This window comes from Neoarius graeffei, chromosome 20 (assembly GCF_027579695.1).
Source record: "Neoarius graeffei isolate fNeoGra1 chromosome 20, fNeoGra1.pri, whole genome shotgun sequence".
Lineage (NCBI taxonomy): Eukaryota > Metazoa > Chordata > Actinopteri > Siluriformes > Ariidae > Neoarius > Neoarius graeffei.
In genome coordinates this window covers 66645452-66656557 of record NC_083588.1, presented here as the reverse complement: position 1 = coordinate 66656557, position 11106 = coordinate 66645452, and the positions used below count along the sequence as shown (strand labels likewise).

Here is an 11106-nt window from a genome sequence, read left to right as displayed (position 1 = left end):
CTAGCCAGTCTCCAGATCTCAACCCCATAGAAAATCTTTGGAGGGAGTTGAAAGTCCGTGTTGCCCAGCGACAGCCCCAAAACATCACTGCTCTAGAGGAGCTCTGCATGGAGGAATGGGCCAAAATACCAGCAACAGTGTGTGAAAACCTTGTGAAGACTTACAGAAAACGTTTGACCTCTGTCATTGCCAACAAAGGGTATATAACAAAGTATTGAGATGAACTTTTGTTATTGACCAAATACTTATTTTCCACCATAATTTGCAAATAAATTTTTAAAAATCAGACAATGTGATTTCCTGGATTCTTTCCCCCCATTCTGTCTCTCATAGTTGAAGTGTACCTATGATGAAAATTACAGGCCTCTCTCATCTTTTTAAGTGGGAGAACTTGCACAATTGGTGACTGACTAAATACTTTTTTGCCCCACTGTGTGTCTCTCTCTACCTCTCTGTCTGTCTGTCTGTCTGTGTTTCTCTAGTGCTGCTTTCTATATCTGTTTGTCTCTGTTCTTCTGTCTCTCTCACTGTCTTTATTTCTATTCCTTTCTCTGTCACATTCTGTATCTCTTCTCTTTTTATTTGTCATTCATCTCTTTGTCTCACTTTCTTCCCAATCTCTCTTTCTTCCTGTCACTCTGTTTGTCTCTCACTGTCTGTCTCTGTCTTGCTGTCGACCTCTCTCTCTTTCTCTCTGTTAGCCCCTCTCTATTTGTCTATCTTTCTGTGTGACTTTTAATTTTTGTCTTTCTTCATGTTGTCTCCATGGTCTATCACACTGTCCCTTGTGTCCCTGTCTGTTGTTGTCCTTCTGTTTCTCTTACTTTCTGTCTCTCCCATTGTGTATCTTTTCTCACTCTGTCTTCTCTCTTTGATATTTTTTCTTTCTCTATCTACAGGATCTCTAACTTTCTGTCTGTCTTTCTGGTTTTCTGTCTTTCTGATTCCCTTCTCATCCCTTTTCTGTCTCTCTCTCTCTCTCTCTCTTTCTGTTTTTTTTCTTTTGTGTGTGTGTGTTTTGTGTTGGCTTCCTGTCAGAGGGGAAGTGCCCCACCCGGCCATGTCGGTCCCTGTTGGTTGGTGTGTCGGGGGAAACAGTGATTTGGGGCGCGATAGGGAGTCTGAGGGACAGATAGAGGGAGCGCGGGACAGGGTGAAGGAGAAGCGCTCTGGGACAGGGGGTGGGTGGGGACAGAGGGCGGGGTTTGAACACAGGAAATGCAGCAACTAAATAAAGCAAGTGGGGATGAAGAGGGCAAGGGGACAGAGGTGCAGAGCGGAGACGAGCACACAGAGGAGGACATGGGACAGAGAGACTGATGACCAGCGCAGATGATAAAGCCAAGATGGAACTCTGTAAGTGTGTGTGTGTGTGTGTGTGTGTGTGTGTGTGTGTGTGTGAGAGAGAGAGAGCTTTATCTGGTGAGTAAAACTTTGAGGAACGTGTCTGTGCTTGACTTGTGCGTGTGTTTCTCTTCTGAAGTTCAGAGTGGTTGTAGGTGCTGATGGAGGATCTCTCCGGATGTTTCCTCCATGCGTCTCACTTCTCTCTTCTCTGACTCTCAATATTTTCTCACGCTGGTGATCAGATGTTTCTCCTCTCCTCTCTTCCTCCCTCTATCATCCTCACACTCATATCACTGAAGCTTTTCTGTGAATGTTATGTAACGTGCTTTACGGCTCAGTTTGGAGCTGCAGGAACAGAAATAGCTGAGTTTATGAACTAATGTACTGCTTTTTATTATGCATGATGTTTTGGGTTTTTTGTTTCATGGAAGTTGCACTGATTTATTTCCTCATTTGTGTTACTGATGCTGCATTTGTGTTGCCATTTCTCTCATTCACAGCCGTCCATCAGAGCTTTTCATCCTGCGTCTCTCCTCTCGTCTCCTCGTCTTCTCCCAATCCTTGTACCAGTGTCTGGTCTGGTTATGACGCTGGACGGGGTTTGGGAGGGGACAAGCGAGGACATGTGCATCACTTACAGAGACGGTTAAACTCAACAATCTTCCTATAAAAATGTCCTGTGTGTGTGTGTATTTTATATATATAATGTGATGGTTGTGAAAGAAAGCTTTGTAATCTGTACACTCTGTGTGAGTGTGTGTGTGTGTGTGTGTGTGTATGCTTTGTGTCCTGAGTGAATAAACTATTATTATTATTATTATTATTATTCAAATAAAAATAATTCCCTTACGATTTATAAAGAAGTGTTTACTGGTCATCTGGTTTTTGGACTCATGGTCATTCACATTAATCATAAACATCACGCTCACAACACTACTGCACTACAGGGACGTCAGAATAGTGTGCAGCACCGGTCACCATGGCAACACAGCATCATCCCTGGATAAATTCTGTTCCTTTACGGTTTGCACTTTCTCTGTAACATCAGAAGCTGCATTAAAAAAATCTGATGAACTTCCAGAGAGGCTGCTGAGAGGACAACACAGGAACTAACCTGTTTCATGAACATTAAAGGTAATTATAAATGGATAAAAAGTGTGGCGTGTCATTGTTTAATTTATTGTATTCAGGCAAATGGTTGTGGGATAAGAGGAATAAAACCCTCAGGGATGTGGTCTCATCTCATCTCATCATCGCTAGCTGCTTTATCCTGTTCTACAGGGTCGCAGGCGAGCTGGATCCTATCCCAGCTGACTACGGGCGAGAGGCGGGGTACACCCTGGACAAGTCGCCAGGTCATCACAGGGCTGACACATAGACACAGACAACCATTCACACTCACATTCACACCTACGCTCAATTTAGAGTCACCAGTTAACCTAACCTGCATGTCTTTGGACTGTGGGGGAAACCGGAGCACCCGGAGGAAACCCACGCGGACACGGGGAGAACATGCAAACTCCGCACAGAAAGGCCCTCGCCGGCCACGGGGCTCGAACCCGGACCTTCTTGCTGTGAGGCGACAGCACTAACCACTACACCACCGTGCCGCCTACCAGGGATGTGGTGTAATCAGAAATTATTATCCATACTGGACACTTTTTTGATGGAATAAAAACGTGTTCTATTCCCTTCTAGTGGGTTTCATTCATTTGGTTCGATAGCATGCAATATTGTTAGCATATCGCTTATCCTACGTGTATTATGTCACTCTACCCAATGGAGAATGAGCGTTGAATATGGGTTACGATATTGCATAGTTGTCAAACATGGCCGCCACGTTTGCTTCATTAAATACGGAAGATTTTGAAAGAGAAAGAAGCGTTGAACACCCGGAAGGAATGTATACTACTACTACTACTACTACTAATAATAATAATAATAATAATAATAATAGCCAGCTTTTTTCATGGTCTATCAGATATATTCCATTCACTCTTTGACTTATTCAATATCATGCTAGCTGAATGGAATATATCTGATAGACCACGAAAAAAAAAGCCAGCCAATATTATTTAAATAATCAACGGATCGAGTGGTAACAGTCCCACCGTTCCTGCTGTTGATGATTTTTCTCTAACAGCACATCCCCAAGCGTTTTACTCCTTAATTAGACAATACCCTTTGATTTTGGATGCGTTATAAAAGGTGATCATTTATAATTTATTTATCGAGTAATTGTAGAAACGGTCACATCTGGGATCAGAAACAGAGTAAACAGAATAATCCAGCTGGAGCTTCCTGTTGCTATTTATAGATTTAAAGGAACGTCCTGCGTGTATAATCTCATGATTACGGTAAGTCACAAACTTCGTGATTGTAGATAAATTTCTGTAGTAACTCTGAAGGGACGAATGTGGGCGCTTCATTTAAAGATTACTTTCCTTGTTATAGTCATCTTTATCGCGTTTAAGAGCAACATTTAACAAACAGCTCGACTTCCTTTCATCCAGCCTCTGACGTCACAGCGAGCTGCGCAGGAGTGGACTGCGCACTTCATGACGCGGGCTTGCCTTCATAGTTGGGCGGCGTTGCGTAGCAACCAGGGTCGCGTGCTCGTTTGGAATACTAGTTTGTCCGCGAGTATGTGAGCCGCTCAGTAACCAATGATAATGCAGCAGGGGCGGAGCTTCAGCCAGGATTCCAGCACACAGGAGCGGGCTGGAACAGACGCGCGAGACGAGACGTTTATTTACCGATAAGCTGAATTAACGTCGTCATTCCGGATGTCCCGCTGATCAGCGCGCGGGCAGGAAGGGGTTAACCGCGACTCAGAGCGCGTGCGCAGACTCCGGGTCTGTGGGGTTGAGCCGGGAAACTTGAGCGCGCGCTCTGCGTGATCTCCGGAAGCGGCGGCTCAGTGCGCAGCTGCTACGCACCGAAAGCGGCGGATCTGCGTCCTGTGAATGGGCCGGAGCGCGCAGAGCCCAATGGCCGCCTCGCTGTCGCGCTGACGCTGGAATCAGCACCGCAGGTATGGGCAGAAAAACAGCGTTTCTCTCAGTTCAACACATTCACTCTGTTTTAAACACACACACTGCGCTCCGGGCCGTCGGAAATATTTACAGAAATCACCCGGGACTCGATTACACAGGGGGAAAGTGTGGTGAAGTTTGTGAGGTGTCAGGAGCGCCCCCTGGAGTACAACTGCAGAAATAACACCACACATTTCACAAAATATACGACCATAAGGAGACGAACGAGATTCTCTCTCTCTCTCTCTCTCTCTCTCTCTTTCATAGATATAAATCATGGGGCGGCACGGTGGTGTAGTGGTTAGCGCTGTCGCCTCACAGCAAGAAGGTCCGGGTTCGAGCCCCATGGCCAGCGAGGGCCTTTCTGTGTGGAGTTTGCATGTTCTCCCCGTGTCCGCGTGGGTTTCCTCCGGGTGCTCCGGTTTCCCCCACAGTCCAAAGACATGCAGGTTAGGTTAACTGGTGACTCTAAATTGAGCGTAGGTGTGAATGTGAGTGTGAATGGTTGTCTGTGTCTATGTGTCAGCCCTGTGATGACCTGGCGACTTGTCCAGGGTGAACCCCGCCTTTCGCCCGTAGTCAGCTGGGATAGGCTCCAGCTTGCCTGCGACCCTGTAGAAGGATAAAGCGGCTAGAGATAATGAGATGAGATGAAAGTGTGGTGAAGTTTGTGAGGTGTCAGGAGCGCCCCCTGGAGTACAACTGCAGAAATAACACCACACATTTCACAAAATATACGACCATAAGGCTGCTGGGCCATAGAAGGTTCACGCTGCATGCTGCACGCTACACGCTACACGTTCACGTGAAGAACCGGACCCTGGGCCATTAAACTTCATGCTTGGATGTTCACGTGTTGCGTCTGTTCTACTTTGACCGAGTAACCAACAATATGGACTCTTCGGATGACAACGATTGCCTCATTCTGCTTTTACTGAGACAGAGGAAGAGAAAAAGGAACAGAATTTGGAGCCGAGAGCACTTCCTTCTGAGAGAAACCCGTGGTGAATTTCACCGAACATTCTATAATCTGCTTGACAATCCCGATGAAGAACTATTTTTCAATTATACCATTCAATTATATTTTTTCTGAAGTTTTCCCCTGAAAGCATAGAGTTATCTCCCTAGACCCGTTCTGATTGGCTGGCGCGGCGGTGACCGCATGCATTGACTGGAATTTCCATCTTCACGCCTAGAAAAAAGTGTGCATGTTCATTTCACGCTTCACGCGTGAAGTGTGCAGCGTGCAACGTGAACGCCGTTCTATGGCCCAGAGCAAGTCATGCTACGTTTGTCCACTTTTCTTTACACGCGTGTAGCGTGTAGTGTGCAGCATGCAGCGTGCAGCGTGAACCTTCTATGGCCCAGCTGCCTAAGGAGACGAACGAGATTCTCTCTCTCTCTCTCTCTCTCTCTCTTTCATAGATATAAATCATGGGGTGGCACGGTGGTGTAGTGGTTAGCGCTGTCGCCTCACAGCAAGAAGGTCCGGGTTCGAGCCCCGTGGCCGGCGAGGGCCTTTCTGTGTGGAGTTTGCATGTTCTCCCCGTGTCCGCGTGGGTTTCCTCCGGGTGCTCCGGTTTCCCCCACAGTCCAAAGACATGCAGGTTAGGTTAACTGGTGACTCTAAATTGAGCGTAGGTGTGAATGTGAGTGTGAATGGTTGTCTGTGTCTATGTGTCAGCCCTGTGATGACCTGGCGACTTGTCCAGGGTGAACCCCGCCTTTCGCCCGTAGTCGGCTGGGATAGGATCCAGCTCGCCTGCGACCCTGTAGAAGGATAAAGCGGCTACAGATAATGAGATGAGATTATGAATTCTTTGCATTATTGTTGTTGTTGTTGTTTTAAATTGCTGTGGTATGAGAGAAGTGAAACACTGTGTGCTTTTAAAGGAAAATAATCAACTTTAGGGGACCGAAATATAAAATCTGAAACTAAAGGTAAGTAAATTATTTACATTTTATTTCCGTCTCTACTCGACACACAGGCAGGCAGTTCTAAAGCTGGACTGACTTTCAGATTTCTCAAGTGTAGGTCATAAAAAGAATTTTCCCGACACCCAGTTATTTTTGTTTAGTGACCGAAAGCTACTGAATTCAAATCACAGACTTCCAATTTTATTAGTTTTTTTTAAATAGAATAATTAAGTAATTGAGAGCCACATGGCCCTAAATTCTCCGATATTTTTTCCTGCTTCACCATGACCCAATTCAAGATACTACGTCATGCATCACATGGTGGGTTTTCCCCGTTCACGCAAGGCATTGTGGGATACAAATTTGAAACAGGAGAGAAAAATGGAGGGCGTGAGTGTGCGAATGAAATGTGAAAGAGCGACTACAGTAATGGAAAGAAAGCAAGAAGAAAAGACATTATGTTCTATACGAAGGAAAGGAAACGCAGGACCAAACTAATAAATATGGGCGCTCAGCGAGCACCTCGGTGTGATCAGCTGTTCGTTTAGCGACAGAATGATGGAACTGTCAGTGCACGCTCAAAGGGAAACCTGTAGATGGCAGTAATGCAACACTGTGGATGCCAGCTGCCGTAAAACCCAAAAGAAGAAGAAGGTAAACCTGCGCATGCGCACACGGACTTCCTCTGTCTGCTTGACTGCGCCAAGCGAGCGATTCCATGCACATTATTTGCTTTAATCCCCTCAAATTAAATAACTTCCCAGCCACAGAATGGCCTGATATTTTGTGAGATATTACAGAAATAAACAGATATCACAATCATCACATTTCAGACGGAACTCAATTTCACCGATTTTATGAAATCGAAAGGCCGTACAGCTTTTAAGGTTGTTCATCTGAGGGAACTCTTAAGGGTTCTGTGTTGAACTTCACAACAAAGTCAGAAGTTAAGAACCCTATTCATTAAAAGGAAACTTTAAAGAACCCATGTTTTTCAAGTGTGGGTTAAAGGCCATCGGCAACGGTTGGAGGTGAAACGTAGAACATCAACTTTATTGTCTAGAAGAACGACCCAAAAGTGAATTCAATCTTCCTGGTGTCTAATTTGCACCCTAAAATTGAATAAAATGGTTAAAATATACTGTTTTGCCCAATTTCCAAACATCTCACTTATGCGCACTTTCACCGCCAGGGGACCGTCGCCGTGACGTCATTTAAGCCAAACAGACCGGGAGCAGCTCTGTGTTTACCTGCGAACCGAACACACGTGTACGGACTTTGGTCGTGAGAGGTTGTGTAAAATGTCTGAAAGCGATTTTGAAGTAGGAACTCTCCACATTAAATATCGAGAAGTGAAACCGTATGTGTATGACCCTATGGCCGTTGCGAAGCAATCAGTGAATGTGGATCACTGGTTTGACCGTGCGCTCCGCCTCTTCTCCTTTTCTGGAAAAAGCCAATCCTCTCACTCCGCCTCTTCTCCTCTTCTGGAAAAAGCCAACCCACTCGCTCCGCCTCTTCTCCTCTCTCGGTAAAAGGTAAAAGCTTCTTCCTGAACCGGTCCCGTTGTTACAGTTCACTGCGCAACAATAAGGCATGGGGGGTTTCTTTGGAAATTCCTGAACGCACATCTGCACTCAAGCCAAACGGCAATGTAAGTAAACGGAAGTGGACTCAACTCAAGCGGTTTGTTTGTTTTAAATGACGTCACGCGCCGAGTGGTCACAAAAATCGCCGAACAGAAATTCACCGCGATCCGCACTAACTTATTTTAATTATTACTTATTAACAATACTTCTTGGGACCAGAAGAAAATTACAGAGGGTTTTTTAACATAAAGTTTCAAATGTGCATAAAATTAAAAGCGTTGCCTATGAGCTTTAATGGAGTAAGAGTGTGGTACAAACTCGAAATTACCGCTCATTAATTTAGTTATTAATATCTACAATGCGTTCCCTCATGAGGGTTTGAGAGAAACTCACTATCTCCTCTTTTGTTTTGTTGTATATAGACATTAAATCCATTTTTTAGATGGTTTTTTTTTGTGTGTTTTTGCACATTCGAGCTGAATGTTAATGCCACCACTCAGCAAGTGAGGTTTTCTGCCACTCAGTAGCCATAGTGACATCACGTGCATACCCTTTAACAAGGGATGATGTGATTGGTTACACAGATACTGTAAATATTGTAAATGCTGATAATGCAACGCATTTTAGAATATTCTCCAGCTTCAGCTGCTAAAACAGTTGGAAACTCTAATGCTTCAATCTCCTGACACGCTGCACTATCAGAACAATAAAAATAGACTAATGTCCTCAGCTAAACTCACTAGTGTTGTGTCTCAGATCTCATACTTGTGTGCTGTTCTAGAGAGTTACTCAGCACTAACACTAACGGGGTTTCCTGTTGCAGTTCGTGTTTAAAATCCTCTCATGTTGCTTTCAAACCTACAGAAACTAGATAGAACTCGACGCCAAGGTGTCGATGGGGACGCCTCCGCCCAGTAGACTACACGCCTTATTAAGTTGTGATTTGGGGATGGACATTTGACCTCATAGTAATCTTGACCTGGTGAAATTACTTGTATCAGCCTTGGAGATATTGTGTTCACAAGGTTTTTGGACAGACATTTGACCTCACAGTGACGTTGACCTTAGACCTTTTGATCTCAAAATCTAATCAGTTCATGTTTGTCCCAAAGCACACAAATGGTGAAAGTTTGGTGAAATTCCTTTCATTCGCCTTTGAGATATCGTGTTCACAAGGTTTTGGGACGCACGCATGGACAGACGGACAACCCGAAAACATAATGCCTCCTGCACCTTACGGTGGCGGAGGCATAAAAACACCGTATTGTGTCAAAGACTTCTGGATTTTCTAGAGTAGTAAACACTTTTGAATGTAAAGTCAGAGTTTTTGATTTGAGACACAGCTCATGACGGGAATCACAATGACAGCCAGGGATCGAAACGGGCGGTCGCCCACTCGCCAATGCGAGTTGGAAAGGGTACGGGCGACTAGTGACAACATGTACTCGACCGAGTGGGCGACTGGCTCGCCACGCTATATATATCAAACTACTCACTGCCTCGATGGTTTCTATCAACGATTCTCGCCCATTTTAAGCAGAACTTGGTCTATTTTACCGTTTTTTATGATAATTTCAATAGATTTTGTGAGACATTTATCAAGTTGGCATAGACCCAGGCGCTGCCATATTGTTTACGTGCGCAGTATACACCGCTACATGCAGCATGGCTGCACGAAGTTTCGTTTCTTCCTGTTCATTTTCGTTGCTGCCCGTGAAGACAAATGTAACTTGAACCGCTATTGGTCAGATAGATTAGACCCCCGCGAAGTTTAAAAGTCCTTGGCTTGACATTTCTGACAGCTATCAAAACAAACGGATATCGCTCAACAAGTATGATGAGCCAGAGCAGCCTGCAGGTGAGGAGAGGGAGTATGTGGCAGGAGACGTAGAGCCCCAGGAGAGACAGAATGAGGAGGTGGAAGATGAAGATGACGAGGAGGCGCAGCATGATGTGGTGTATGACCCAGTAGATGATGATGATGATCTGGATGAGGGTTTCGAAGATTGTGATGATGATGAGATGACTGAGGAAGAAGTTTATAGACAGTTGAAATTGATCACTCGTGTATAATATGGTTGTATTATATGAATAAATATATAAAATCGGCTTGAAATTTGTAATTATGAATACGGACCAGTGCTACTCCATTCGGACCAGTACTTCTGAGAAGCACTGGTCCAAATGGACCAGTGCTCCCAAATTCCCGTTTTGATCCCTGACAGCGGAAGTTTGAAAGAGAGACACTGAGCTCCTCGGTGTATTTAACATCACTGTTCATTAAATCACGAAACATAGTTCAGCGTGGACAGGGACGTTCTGGCTCGGACATATTGTCGAGTGAACATCAGGGGAAATCCACACCAACTCACCTCAGACCTCCTGCGTTCCATCACGAACCAGAGTGAGTTACAGTAATGACCAACCCTGGTTCACAGATCAGCTCCGACAGCTAAAGGTGTAAAAGGAAGAAGTGTTCAGAAGTGGGGACAGGAGCAGGTTTAAAGAGTCGAGGAACAGGTTTAGCAAGGCGGTGAGAGAAGCTAAACGACTGGACTGAGGCCCTGTCCACACGGCAACGGATTCAGGTGACTCCGATACAATTGCTTATCGTTTAGGCCTGGCGTCCACACGGCACCGGCGTTTTGGGTGCCCAAAACACAATCTTTTTGAGAACGGGTTCCAGAGTGGAAAGATCTGGCAACGTTGCCGTTGTGAAGTCGTCTGGATGAGTAGAACGGATTTGTTTACAATGACGTCACAACCACATGACTGTCGGTGCTTCACGCCGGGTAGAAGTGTAACGAACTCGATGCGAGTTGTCAACAAATCCTATAACTTGGTTCATGAAACGCGCTTACAAAATATTTTCACTGTGAATATTTATTGTGTAATGGTGCAAAGTGAGAGAGAGAGACTCTGCCCTTAGGGCAGAGTCAATCCCGCCAGCAAAAATAGGGAAAAAAAGGAGCGATCTCACCTCTTCAGATGATGGTTTAAGTCCTACAGTACATTCCTCAAAAAGGGCGTAGAAGAGCAAATTAATCCATCAACGTGTAGCATTCAACTTATTCCGGACCATTAAAGACGCCGCCTTCCGCGTAGAATCATACGTCATCCTTGCCGCCATATTGGATAGGTCAAAGCGGAGAATAAAGATTAGCTGCGTTTAACTGTACCAACAGGTTTGCTGTCCAAACGAGATCACATGGGATTAC

The 11106-nt window shown here is 45.0% G+C and overlaps 1 protein-coding gene across 1 annotated transcript in view; it reads left to right on the top strand.

The window, feature by feature from the left end:
* The first annotated feature begins 3969 nt into the window (after positions 1-3969).
* The window catches only part of bcl2l12 (BCL2 like 12), a 48340-nt gene continuing 41203 nt past the window's right edge, over positions 3970-11106 (top strand). Inside the window, exon 1 of the mRNA XM_060902320.1 lies at positions 3970-4381. The gene's annotated coding sequence lies outside the window, so the exon portion shown is untranslated. The remainder of the gene's footprint in view (positions 4382-11106) is intronic.